Genomic DNA, 13,718 nt, shown 5'->3' with positions numbered 1-13,718 from the left:
GTTAGGTAAATCATAGGCATTAAAATGAAGGATATTTGGACAAAATTAGGCAAAATGTAGGCTGGAGGATCCTCAAAGAAACAGGCAAAGAATGACAAGGTATAATTTTTCTTTAAAAGAGAAGCAATTTAGGGGTGCCTGGGTGGCTCAGTTGGTTGAGCATCCGACTCTTGATTTCAGCTCAGGTCATGATCTCACTCTTCATGATTTTGAGCCCTATGTTGGGCTCTGTGCTGACGGTGCTGTGGAGGCTGCTTGGGATTCTCTCTCTCCCTCTCTCTGTCCCCCCCACCCCGCTCACTCTCTCTCTCTCTCTCAAAATAAATAAACATTTTAAAAGAGAGAGAAGCAATTTTATGAAGGTTAGATTTAAAGAAGGCAGACTATTAAAACTTGAGGATGACATTTTAAAAGTTTTGGAAATCAACAAAATTCAGAGTATGGGAAATTTCATAGGACAAATGACTTGGTTTTACCATCCAATAAATTGCAAGTGAGAAAAGAGATGAGGATTGGCTGAACTTATGTCTGCCTCTTAAACCTCTTTTAATCCATATCAACCAAAGAGTGTGTGAACCCCATTTCGATTCTGATTCAAACAAACTAGGGGTAAAATAAAGAGACAATCAGACATATATGAACACTGCTTGGAAATTTGGTAATAATAAAAAAATGGCTTATTTAAGGTGTGATGATTTGGTTATTCTTCAAGACTTATCTTTGTGAGATACATATTGAATCATGTATGGATCAAATTATTTGGTGACTTGGATTCTCTTGGAAATAATGTAGTAATGGTTATGGTAAGGGTAGCAGGGAGGAAAGATATGGGTATGGATGAAATATAACAGACAAGTATTAATAACTGTTGAAGTTTTGCAAAGATGCAGTATCATTGTCTATATTCTACTTCGGAATATATTAGAAACCATATTAAAAAGGTTTACGTTTCCTAGTTTAGAACTTTTCCATATGTTTTTCTTGGTATTCCTACCAAAAGGTTGAAAGCAGAAGGAAGATACTCTAAATTCCTCCAACTAACCAGAAATTCCCATTACCTAGCATTTTTGAGTTTTGCCATTATTGCTGACGTCAACAAAAGATTAAATCACGTTGAGTAAAGTTCTAATTTTAAAATGGGTCTTGCTGTATTCTGATTTTTTGAAAATTGACAATCCATGACAGGTATAACTTCATCTGAACCAGAACACTGCGCTAATTATGTAAGAGTTTTTCTATCTCCTTAGCTAAACAAATGAAACTTGTTTTTATATTTATTTCTTTTGAGAGAGAGAGAGAGCAAGTGGGGAGAGAGAGGGATAGACAGAATCGCTAGGTGGGGCTTGATCTCACAGACCATGAGATCATGACTTAGCTGAAATCAATCAAGAGTTGGATGCTCAACCGGTTGAGCTACACAGGCACCCCAACAAATGAGACTTTTGAACAGAATTTTTCTCTTCTACGCCTGTGAAATTTATAAATATCCATGTGTACATGTGCACCTCACCAAATTTTTGTGGACATCTTCGGGGTTGGGGGGTTGTTATTTGCAATACTTGTACACATAGAGTGTCTATCACTTGGCGAAAAGTAGTATTTAAGGTATGGCCCCAAGAACAAGATAAAATCAGAATCTGTATGTGACTTCCCCCCCCCCCCATCCCAAACTAATCTACTTTGCTATTTATTTAAAGTATCCCCATTCTGTTTGTAATTGCATGCTGTGGTCTGAACCCATCATTTTTAGATCTGTAATTCAAGACACAAAAAGGGTTTGTTTAGAAACCCGTGAACACAGAGTGCACTAATGATTATGCCCTTGATTGGACTGAACCTACGCTTCAGTGAAATATCAACCAGTTTGTAAGGGAATATCAGAAAACCTACTAATTTGGCATTATGCAGATTCAACAACCGGTTAATTCATCGAACTTTTCACTTTTCTAAGGCTACAGATTGTATTGGTAATAGCTTCCAGGATGGATGACTACTTTCACTACTCTTTGAAGTCAACATCTACTATTTGTTCCCTTCATAGAAATTTACTCATCATTTGATCACTTCTTACTAAAAATAAAATCGGTGCCAAGCCGCACATATTTATGTTAGATCTAAGAAGGAAAGAATCTCTCTGCTTCACTCTGTTTGAGTCCCATCTTAGTGGGTGGGGATTAGAGATTGCCTTCCTTGATAGGCATAAAGGGACCCTGTCCCTTCCTATGACAGCAGGTAGGGTTGAGAGACACAGAGAAGCCTGAACTACCAAGTTTTCTAGTCTGCAAACTCCACTCAGACCATAAGCCTGTTAATTTTGTAAAGTCTGAAATCTCATTCTTAAAGTTCTCATTAGTAATCATATCGATGACAGCCAGCCCTATGCTAAGCATGTTACATGTATCAAATCAGTAATACCCTAACCTTTGAGGTAGGTAGTATTATTATCCCCATTTTACATGTAAGGCAACCGATGCTCAAGAAGACTGAGTAATTTACCCAGAGACCAAAGCTGGTGAACAGGTGACTGAGCCGGGACTCACCCCCACCCCCCACATCTGACTGCAGAGCCCAGCTCCTGACAACGTTCCATCACTACTGGGTACCTACTTTTTTGTTGGACACTATTCATAACAGGATACCTGTCTTCAAGACCTGGAACTGAACTGGAGGGCTCAGCATGGGAACTAGGACAAATGGAACAGGTTTCATGGAGGAATAATGGTATGACTCCAGAGAGAGGAGGGTGGTTCCAGGCAGGAGAAACGGGATCAGAAGTTTGGCCCCAGTAATACCAAGACAACTGGAGTCTACTGTAGCTCACGTGGAGTGTTTGTGTAGAGTCTGGCTGAGGTTGACCTTGATGGCCACATTAAGGAGTTTGAACTTTACGGAATTCTGGTATAAAGAATAATGTAAACCATTATATTTGGTGTCATTCTGTAAAGTGTGGATACTGCTCTAGCATTACAAAATTGTTCAAAAGTAATTGTACAGCTGTTTGGGTTTTGTCTACACTGATATAGTACATGAGGCATTTCTATTTTCTTTCAGAAAAGCTTTTGGTTTTTTTTTTCGCTTTAAAGAAAGAGTTTAAGAAACAAACAAACCCCCTCAGTTATCCCTTAAAAAAACCAAAGTTCGCAATGTTGGGAACCGTAGCCTATGTCTGCATTTCGCATCACACCCTTGGAATGACTGTCATCATTAGTTAAATAAGTAATACCAGGGCACCTGGGTGGCTCAGTCGGTTAAGCGTCCGGCTTCAGCTCAGGTCATGATCTCACGGCTCGTGAGTTCGAGCCCCGCGTCGGGTCTGTGCTGACAGCCCAGAGCCTGGAGCCTGCTTCAGATTCTGTGTCTCTCTCACTCTCTCTGACCCTCCCCCGTTCATGCTCTGTCTCTCTCTGTCTCAAAAGTAAATAAACATTAAAAAAAAATTAAAAAAAAAATAAGTAATAGCATAATAGCAAGAGAGGTGAACAAAATTCAGCAAGCCTTTTGTTCAGTCTCCTGACTTACAGCAGAGTGTTCACTCCCTCAAGATTGCTAGGCTGCATTCTGTCCTACCACAGGCTGTGGGACCTTAGGGTCCACATAAAGGAGATGTAACCCAGCAGAACAGCCTGCAAAGTGATGTGAGGTATCTCACATTCACACAAAATAAAATAAATTACATAGATGGTACAAAGATTCTGTCCCATTTTGAAAGATTCAGGAGAGGGGCGCCTGGGTGGCGCAGTCGGTTAAGCGTCCGACTTCAGCCAGGTCACAATCTCGCGGTCCGTGAGTTCGAGCCCCGCGTCGGGCTCTGGGCTGATGGCTCGGAGCCTGGAGCCTGTTTCCGATTCTGTGTCTCCCTCTCTCTCTGCCCCTCCCCCGCTCATGCTCTGTCTCTCTCTGTCCCAAAAATAAATAAAACGTTGAAAAAAAAAAAAAAGAAAGATTCAGGAGAGCAGATGTGCCTATAAAAGGAGTTCTAAATTATTTTAGCTGTGACAGTCCATATATGTTTATGCTTTGGAACCAGCATCCTGTACCTACCCTCTATCCTCTGGCAGAGTTTGGAATAAGGAATATGTTTCTGGTAACAGAAATCATTAAATTGGTGACTTAGCATGATGCCTTCAGTTAGACTTGGATCTAGTCAGGGCTCTAGACTGTTATTTTGTGAAATGACAATATGTCTGTGAAAAGTGTGAAATTCTAAAAACACAAATGGGTATTTATACTTTCAGATGCTGGTAGATAATTTGTTCCCTCCACTGTTTGGGGAGGACGGGGTGGGGGGAGAGAACTTTAGGTGCCAACTAAAGGGGGGGGTGGTGTAAGCCTAACTCTTCTAAGTACTATTCAGAAGTGCTGCACTTCCCTGAGCTAGTTACAGCTGTTGGAGTCCAGGTTCCCGATGCTTCTGGGTGTTCAGGTGCAGAAGAACATCCTTGTTTCAAAACCTGACTTAGAGGGCAACCTGGGTGGCTCAGTTGTTCAACGTCCTACTTCTGCTCTTGTCATGATCTCGCAGTTTGTGTGTTCAAGCCCAGCGTCGGGCTCTGTGCTGACAGTTCAGAGCCTGGAGCCTGCTTTGGATTGTATCTCCCTCTCTCTCTCTGACCCTCTCCCACTTGTGCTCTCTCATTCTCTCTTTCTCTCTCCCTCTCTCTCTCTCTCTCCCTCTCTCTCTCTCTCTGTCAAAAATAAAAGAAACATTAAAAAACAAAAACAAAAAACCAAAAACACCTGACTTAAGTGAACTCTGGGAGATGCTCCCCCCACTGGTAGATGGGGTGAATGCCCAGAAGAGTATAATGTTGACAGTCTCAGGACCCTTGATAGATGCCCTGAGGCTAAAGATGCTATTTTGACTCTCAGCGACCCCTGTCAAACTGGAGAGCCACTCAGTCATTTCCAGCCATGCCCCCTGAGTTATCAGCTATGTGACTGAGCACAGACTGGCAGGGAAATCCCTACTGCAGAAGCATTTTTAAAATTAGCTTCAAGAAACCAGAGTTATCCTAACTAATGCTAAAGGCACAGAACACATAATCCTATCGGTGTAGAAATCTTAAAAAGTGCCATGTTTTATATCTTATTGTCTAAATTCATAGTTTTTTTTCTGCCATATTCCTTTTCTCCTTTCCAGTTGGCCAGTCATCCCTGTTTTACATAAAAATGTAGTTTATACATCCTTTTGCCCTATAACACACACATGTCATTTTGAAGTTAAAAACTTATCCAAATTTGTCCTCACGCTTTCCCCAAGTACCCTCAGTATCCCTTTAATCCAACTGGCGTTCTAGACAAGTCTATCATTTGAGAAGACAACTCACCACCAAATATGGTGAAGCAGCCGGAATACTACTTCACAACGAAAAGGACCCAACTATTGACACAACAACTTGAATAGATCTGAGGAATGGTATGCTGAATGAAAAAAAAAAAAATCAACTGCAAAAAGATCGCATATCCTATGATTCTGCTTATGTAACATTCTCAAAACAATTAAAATAGGGAGATGGGAAACATCTCATTGTCAGGGAAAGGGAGAAGGAGGTGAGTATGGCTATAAAGGAGTCACACAAGGGAGGTCATCCGGTAATGGAAGTTCTAGGTTTTGTTTCTGGCGGTGGCTGCACAAATCTGTCCACATGATAAAATGACACGGAAACTATACATATTGTACACACATATTGTACCAACATCGATTTCCTGGTTTTGATATTGCCCGGAAGTTGTCAGATGTAACCATTGGAGGAAACTGGGTCAAAGGTGTATGGGGCCTCCCTGTGCTACCTTTACAACTTCCTGTGACTCTATAATGACTTCAAAATAAGAAGCTTAAATGTATGGAAGTCCACCAACAGCATGGACTCCTCTGTACAGCAAGTATAATGACATACAGCGTCGTGACACATGCCAAAAAGTGTCAGATTTTTTTTAAGTGTGCTGTTTCTAAAGAATTGCTTCAAAAACCACAAAGGAGTAACACAGTGATGAAATGTGTTCTCTGGACTATAATAAAATCGCTCCATTTATGTCGTGCTGTGAAGCATAGGATTGCTTTTCAGGCATTCATGAAGCAAGGTTGGAAACACGAATGTTTTTAGTTAGACCACTTTAACAATCAAGATCAGTTTGATCATACAGTTCATAAGAACATTCGGCATCTATGTACCACATTCCTCCCATTTGGAGAAATTCCAGAAAATAAGACTATAGCATGGGTAGCCCCATGTCGCATGCAGGAAACCTTTCTTAAAAACCAGAAAGGGCTGCCCTCCCTCTCCCCTCCTTTTTCAGTTTTTTTTTTTTTTTCTACTTCTCTTTCCAAGTCCATCTCCCTCACTCGCCTGGTTTCTCTAGTGAAGTCTCAGCAAAAGCAGGCAAAGTCGTGAGCAGCGCCTGTCCCTGACGTGGTGGCCTCCTGCGGTCCTCCCTGGCGCCGCGACCCAGCTCATGCTCCCAGCGCGCAAACGGGCGGTGGCTGAGCAGGACACGCGTCGCCCATAAGCCACCGGCCACTGCCAGAGATGCTCTGGACAGCACACTCCACACTCCGAGTAGCACACTCCACAACTGCAGACACAGCGGTGGCCCGACCAGCTGATGGCCAAAGTTGCCTCTTGGGGGGATTACATCTTTTTTTTTTTCTTTTTTTTCTTTAACATTTTTATAGTGCCATGAGTGTACCCAGTGGTATAAAATTATGCCAAAACAAAGAGCAAAGTCCTTGTCCTGAGGAGTATGCAGTGTGAAAAGCGCATGAATGACGCAAGGCAAAATGACAGGACAAACACAGGGTGGGTGGGGAGGAAAAGTTACCCTGAAACAGAAGGCAGAATCAATATGATTTTCAATGGACCAAAAAATGGAAAAGCCACGTCAGGGCCCCAACTCCTCATAGCAGAAACACAGAAATAAGGATTTGCCATAATAGCAATAGTAATGGTAACGTTACCATTTATAATGTGCCGTGCAGTATCATCACCCGAATTCTATAAGGCTGGTATTAGTATTACATCGAATTCGAAAACTAGTCTCTTTAGCTGCTTAACAAACACTCCTAAATTTCACCATGTGCCACATATAATTGTTTTATCCTCGTGAAATCGTTATGAAGTAGTAAACGTTTCCCTCATTTTATAGAGGAAGAGAATGAAGCCGTGAGGTTAAGTAACTAGCTCTATCTGGGCCACTCAGGTAGAAAGCGGGAGAGCCAAACTGGAAGCCAGCACATCCAGATGATAGAACCAAGATCTGAATCCAGGAAGCCCAGCTGTATGATGGAGCAGGGATTCCTTTCCACACGCCCTGATTCCCTGCCTGCATGCTTAATGGTGTGCAATAATGCACACTGAATAAGTAATTTATTTAAAAAGATTTACATTGACGGTCAGTAAGGCACAAATTCACTTTGCAAAAGCCTTTAATATTTCAGTGAAAACATGCTTGCTTGAAGAATAAATTGTTTTGAGGTGCTTGGGTGGCTCAGTCAGTTAAGCGGCCGACTTTGGCTTAGGTCATGATCTCACGGTTGCTGAGTTCGAACCCCGCTTCGGGCTCTGCGCTGACAGTTCAGAGCCTGGAGCCTGCTTCCAATTCTGTGTCTCCCTCTCTTCCTGCCCCTCCCCTGTTTTCCTTCCTTCCTTTCTTCAGCAGACATGCATGAGTATTTGTTTGTGCCAGGCACTGTGTGAGGCACCATGGAGACAAAAATGAGAGAAAACAAGGGAATTGGAGATGATGTTCATTTTGATGACGGATACACATGAGATTTATCAGGAGAAATAGGGGCAAATAGCCAACAGGAAATAAGGGAACATTTCAATCTTATTATGCAGGGCATGATGTTATTCTGGGCTGGACCATCCTGTGTATTATTTATCCTTTTTTCATTTCCTCTCTTCTGCTTCCTTCATTTTAGTTATGACAGAGGAAAACACATGGTCAAAGAACATATAGCCATTTGTTAGCATTTCAAATAATGCTTTGGGTGGCAGAATAAATAACATTAACAATAATAGCAATCCCATATTGAGTGCTCACTATGAGTCAGGCATTAGTCTAAGCATTTTACATGTGTTAACTCATTTAATCCTCATAACAATCCCATGAGGTAGGTGCTATTATGATCTCAATTTTGTAGTTGAAGAGAAGCTCAAAAAGATTAAAAAAATTTGCCCAGGGATATAATGCTAAAAAGTCGAGGATTTAATGTATTAACTGAAATTAGATTTTGGATTATTTGTAGATTTCATTTACCCTTTGAATTCCCTTCCAAATAAGAAGAGTTTGAGTAACAGTATTTTACAAGTGTGGAAATGGTGAAGAGACAGGCAGACCTCTGAGCCTGGGATGAAAAACTAGCATAAAAGATCCCTAACGAAGCAAGAGACTGTGGGAGTTAAATTCTCCAAATCTGTTATCAAAAGCCAGAATCTAAACTGGCATAAACATCTACTTTGGAGTTGGAGGTTGACATCATTCCGTTCCCTATCTCACTTTGGTTTTTTTTTTTAATACATTTTTCCTTCCAGACTCTTCTGCAACACAGTAAAATAAATAAAACCACTAAAAACTAAAATAAGGAGACAAATCCTCCCCAGCTACCCCTCCCCGTCAGAAAAACACAGAAAAGCATTTGTTTGGAAATAGTTTTTTGTGATTGTGTAAATTGTATCTTTGTTAAAATGGAATATCCCCTCAAGAGCTAGAAAAATAATTGATTTTCCCATACAGAGGACACCAAAGTCTGGTCTTCCCATTTGAGCACAGTGTTTCAAACCCTAACATTATAAGGAGTCTAAAAAATTATAATTCTCTATTATATGACCATACTCAAATGATAAAATAATAAAATGTGTTGTCAATTCCTGTATTCAGTCATTTTGTTCCTAGTTAGGACGGTTCACTTCTGGAATGCAAGGGCAAGGCAGAGCTTTGGGACCCCTGCAGACAGAATGAGTGAGGACCTCACAGGACACTCCTCCCTCCCAGCCTCTTCCCTTACATGTTCCACTTCCCAGTACTGAACTCCTAAGTTCCCTAAGTGGCTCACACTTTCTCCTTTCTCCCTTCAGGCTGGTCTCTGTTGAGAATCTTCTCCCACTTCCTTCACTTCTTTGCCTGCCTAACTTTTATTTCTACTTCATAACCTAGCTCAGGTGTTACCTAGTCTTGAAATGTTCTCTGGCCCCCTCCCTAAGCCAGCTTCAGAGGTGCCATACTCCAATCTGAATTTTTCCTGGCCATCAACATGCTGTTAGTGTGACTGTTTGCTTGCTTATTCTTTCCTTGACTAGACTAATTCATTTAGTCAACAAACATCTCTTGGGCACATTTGACCGGGACTGTGGTAGGTGTTAGGGAAACAGGGATAAAAGAAACTCCTTAACAGGGTTACTGGAAGGTAATGATACTCAGTGACTGTGGAATGAACGAATGGAATTAAGTCATTACAAAAATGGGAGGAGGACCAGAAGAAGGTTAGCAGTCGTACAAAAGGGACTTGGCAGTTCATTTCTCCCATCGTGCATATCCTACCCTATTGTGCAACATCTTTCCAAACCTCTTTTTTCCTTAAGTTTTGGTTTTCCTAGTCCTCTTTCTTTGTGCTGGCTCAAATGGAGGCAGGAACTCAGGCACGGAAGGGACTTAGTTCTGATGCCAGCACTGTCACTTACCAGCTGGGTGACCCTTGGCTCTTTCCTCCATTTCTATGAGCTTCAGTTTCCTCCTCTGTAAACTGGAGATAACAAACACCTATACCATGGAAGTCTGTGTGAAGATTAAAGGTGATTCACATTTGGAACATAAGGACTTAGCTATAAAAGTCTGGCTCTTAACAGAGTTCTCCTCTCCTTTCTTTCTCTCTCCCCTACTCCGGCCCCTTACCCTTCCTACAAGATGTCCCCAGGGCAGTTGTGGCAAGGAGAATAACTTCAGGTGATACATGAAGCACGTTCAAAAAAAAAAAAAAACCACTATTTTGATAGATATCAAAAATATATAAGTAGCCATAAACCCCATTATTCCTTTGATTTTTTTTTTTCATAGAAGTCATTGCTTTGGAGAGTAAAAATTAAATGAAGCCCTTCTTGGTGTGTTTTTGTTTTTAACAATAGTTAGAAAATATTAGTAAGTCAGTACAAAAGACAAGGGGGAAGAAAAAGAAACAGATGCCTGAAAAACACTGAGGAAATAAACAATGGCAATGACATGAAAGAAGAAAAACATTTAACACAGAAGTCCACAGCAGCTGTATTTATCATGCTCGTCCCCAGCATTTGATAAACTGACAGGTAACCACAGGCATACTATGCATTTCTCAAATGTCACTTATTGAAAAAATCTAGTTCTGGGCCCTCGAAGATTCAGTCTATAGCTGTATGATCATGCCTTGGCTTTCTTAGCCTCGGTTTGGTCTGTAACAGGCCAAACAGCCAGCTTTGGGTCTCTGAAAGTCACCTGTCCAGTTCTGCCCCTGATAAAGTCCAAAGTGAAAGAGAGCTGTTCGTTTAGATTTAAGAACAAGTAATTGCCCACACAGGACTTCCAAAGAGGTTCTATGTGCCCTGCACTGTATATGTCCCAATCTTGCTCTGTAAAATGAGTATAATAATAGAGTCTATTTCCTAAGGTGGTTATGAGGACTTCACATAAAAGAAGCAAAACAGAATAAATATAATAACGGATATATATGTGTAAGTCATTGTCATCACTAATCCAGTACAGACTAGCCTCCTTGGAGCACCTTGCATTACATACTCACTCATCCCTGCAGCCTTGAAAACTATTTGTCCCCTTACACCAATCTCCCTTCGTTTTAGTGTTTTGTGACAGAATCAGCCCAATAAAAGCTTTCTGTCTCTGAACACATGGCATTCAATAATTTGGCAAAGTTCACATAGTCTTCAGTTTCTCTGTCCTTAACAAACTTCTACCCAGACTGTGGATTTTCTGTAGATTTCATGTGTTAGCATTTGCGAAGCTACATACACATGTGCACATGCACGTGCACGCACACACACTTCTTGTGTCCCAAGTGAGAGAGTCTACCAACCTCGATGACTCCTTAGGGACTTGTTTGCAGTGGGGCTTATCCCCCCCCACTTCACCCCCAAATTAAGTTCTATAAAAGGCTATAACTGAAGTTGAACCAAACCCAAAGTAGAGCCCTAGCTACCGGGCCCTGGAGATTGTGATCCAGGCATAGCGTGTTCTTTTTACAACGTAAGACAATTCAGTCATAATGACTGTGTCTGTGCTGCCGGGAAGCAAATACGAATATAAGAAAGCAGTAAACTGGGAAACAGGCCAACTCTCCTTCCTTCCCCAGGGGTGAGAAGCTGCACCGCTCCCAAATGCATAACAAAGAAAGCCAGCCCAGGAGCTCGGGGTGGGGGGAGGAGTGGGGAGGGGCCCCTGGCGAATAGGTGTCTGTGGGACGCGCCTGGGCAGCCAGGGTCTGCTTATACCTTCAGGGCCACAGCTACCCCTTTGCCTCTTTTCTCAGGGTGTAAGATGCCCGGAGACAGGTAGAGATGCACTTTTGCCCTGAGAAATTGACTTCCAGACACACTCCGTCCTCTGGTGAAACCAGGACCAGGTCTCTAAACGCTCGGCTTAGAACTGAGGCTCGGGATCTCTAGAGTCTCTCAAGGACCCAACTACTGCGCCGTCACTGCCCGGTGCCACCCTGGCACACCAGCCACCAAGCCTCCCAGGCTGGGCTTCCTAGTTTATCGCTTTCTCTGACCAAGTCAGCAGGCGGGTACGCATCTCCCGGTGCTCACGGCACCGGAGGGGCGTTCTCCCTACCTGTCCTTGCTGGATCGCTAAGAGAAGCTGGGGGCCCCAGGGGTGCACCGCGTGCCTCGGCACCTCCACCCCTGCCAGCGGCCGGGGCGCGGCGCCCACCGGTGCCACTGCCTGTGAAAAGCCACTCCCCGTGCCGCTCCCAGCACACAGCCCGCTCGTCCCCGCGGTCACCTCTCTCCTCTCTCGGACTCCGGACTCCGGACTCCGAGGCTCCCAGGTCACCCCCAGGAGCTCCCTGCGTGTGCGCTCCCTTCGCTCTTCTCATTCATTCTCTTTTCTCCATTTTCCCTCCAACCCTCACGCTCTCCGGGGCTCTGGCCTCTTATCTCCTCTCGCCTTCACCCCTCTCTCTGATGTCCCCTCGACGTCCCCTCGATTCCACTCGCCTTTCCCGCTCCGCGTTTCTGCACCTCTCCTCCCTTCTCTCCAGTGCGCCCCGGGCTTCCCGGTCCCCTGGAGCGGGCGCTGGACACCTCCGTCGGAACTTCGGCCTCAGTGTTCGAACCCGCCGCTGCCGCCCGCAGTCAGGGCCCCCAGACCCAGCAAGGCTCTCGCCTTCCTCCTCCCCTCAAGGAGACACTCTCGGGACTCCTCCTGGGGCCACAGCACCCCACCAAGGGAACCGTGCTGGCCTGGCCCAGGCAGCCCAGCTGTCAGGGACAACGGGTCTATTTTAGGTCCAGCACCCAATGTCCCCGCCCTGAGGACACCGGCCCCGGCACCGCGACTTGGGTAGCACTTGCCAGCACTGATCGCAAGCCGACTCGACTCGAGCGAGGCTGGTGGCAGGGCCACCGCTGTGGAAGGCGGTCGCTGGACACCCAACTGGAAATCCCAAGGGCCTAGGAAATCCGGGGGGGGGGGGGGGGCAAGCCCCAGCCACCCCTCCCGCCTGCTGGGAATGGGCTACCTTGGAACCGCCACCTCTCTTGCAAAGAGAGCCACACACGAGCCTTCCCAGCTAGTTCCCTTTACCTCTGTATGCCCTGGTTTACTTAATTTCTAGTCAATCGGTCATTAGCCTGCAATAACCCACCCAAAGCATGATCCTTTAGAAAACCTAAGAAGAATTAGGGTCAATCAACAAACAAGTTACGAAGAGCCGCAATGCCTAACCTAAGCCCCAGAAGGTTGAGCAAACGGACCACACACGCGTGCGTGTCCCTGTGCGCGCAATCACATACGCGCACCCACACCAGCACCGGCTGGGATCCAGCCACCAGTTCGCACACTGACAAGTCTCTAAGTCTAGCAGAGATTAGAAAAGTGTCACTCACCTGTGTCGTTTTCTACTTCTGCCGATTGGGATCCGGGGGAAGTATCGGAAAAGGGTGGATTGAGAGACCCTCCTTTCTTTTCTTTTCGCCTTTCTAAAGAGTGGAAATTTCCATCATGTGATAGGGGGCAGCATCCCCAGTGTCGCCTTTCCTGAGGACCCTCCCTTCCAGCCCAGCCACCAATCGCCAGGCGGCAACCTGAGATGTAAACAGAAGCATCCTCCCAGGTGGGCTGAGTTGTCCAGCTGTCCCGCAAGAGTGAAGCCTGGGAGCCGCTGGCCCCTGCTCCCTCCTCTCTGGGTCCCCGACAGCGGAGAATACCTTGGTGTGAGTTCGGGTTTTCGCGGTTGTTGTTTGGTTGTTTGTGGTTTTGTAATGAAGTCTCCTCAATAGTCAAGGTTGCATTTGTTGAGTCTGCCCTACATGCAGAAATGCATGTTGATTTTCCCTTCGAAGTCAGGAAAAAAGTCTTTCGGGTAGGTGTCCCTAAACTGCCTCCAGGTTTGGGGATGTCGAACCTGAGCCTGACGTAAAAGGGGGGGAAAATGGAGGAAGGGGTATAAATGAAAAACCCGTCAGTCACCATTAAAGCCCCTTCATGCATCAGTGAAGCGGGGGGGGGGG

The 13,718-nt window shown here is 44.5% G+C and overlaps 1 protein-coding gene across 1 annotated transcript in view; it reads right to left on the bottom strand.

Moving 5' to 3' along the window:
- The window catches only part of SLC38A4 (solute carrier family 38 member 4), a 71,963-nt gene extending 58,758 nt beyond the window's left edge, over positions 1 to 13,205 (bottom strand). The window contains exon 1 of the mRNA XM_040488358.1: positions 13,095 to 13,205. The gene's annotated coding sequence lies outside the window, so the exon portion shown is untranslated. The remainder of the gene's footprint in view (positions 1 to 13,094) is intronic.
- Between the last annotated feature and the right edge of the window lie 513 nt (positions 13,206 to 13,718).

This window comes from Herpailurus yagouaroundi, unplaced genomic scaffold (assembly GCF_014898765.1).
Source record: "Herpailurus yagouaroundi ecotype Mexico unplaced genomic scaffold, PumYag 166, whole genome shotgun sequence".
Lineage (NCBI taxonomy): Eukaryota > Metazoa > Chordata > Mammalia > Carnivora > Felidae > Herpailurus > Herpailurus yagouaroundi.
This window is presented reverse-complemented; position numbering and strand designations above follow the sequence as displayed.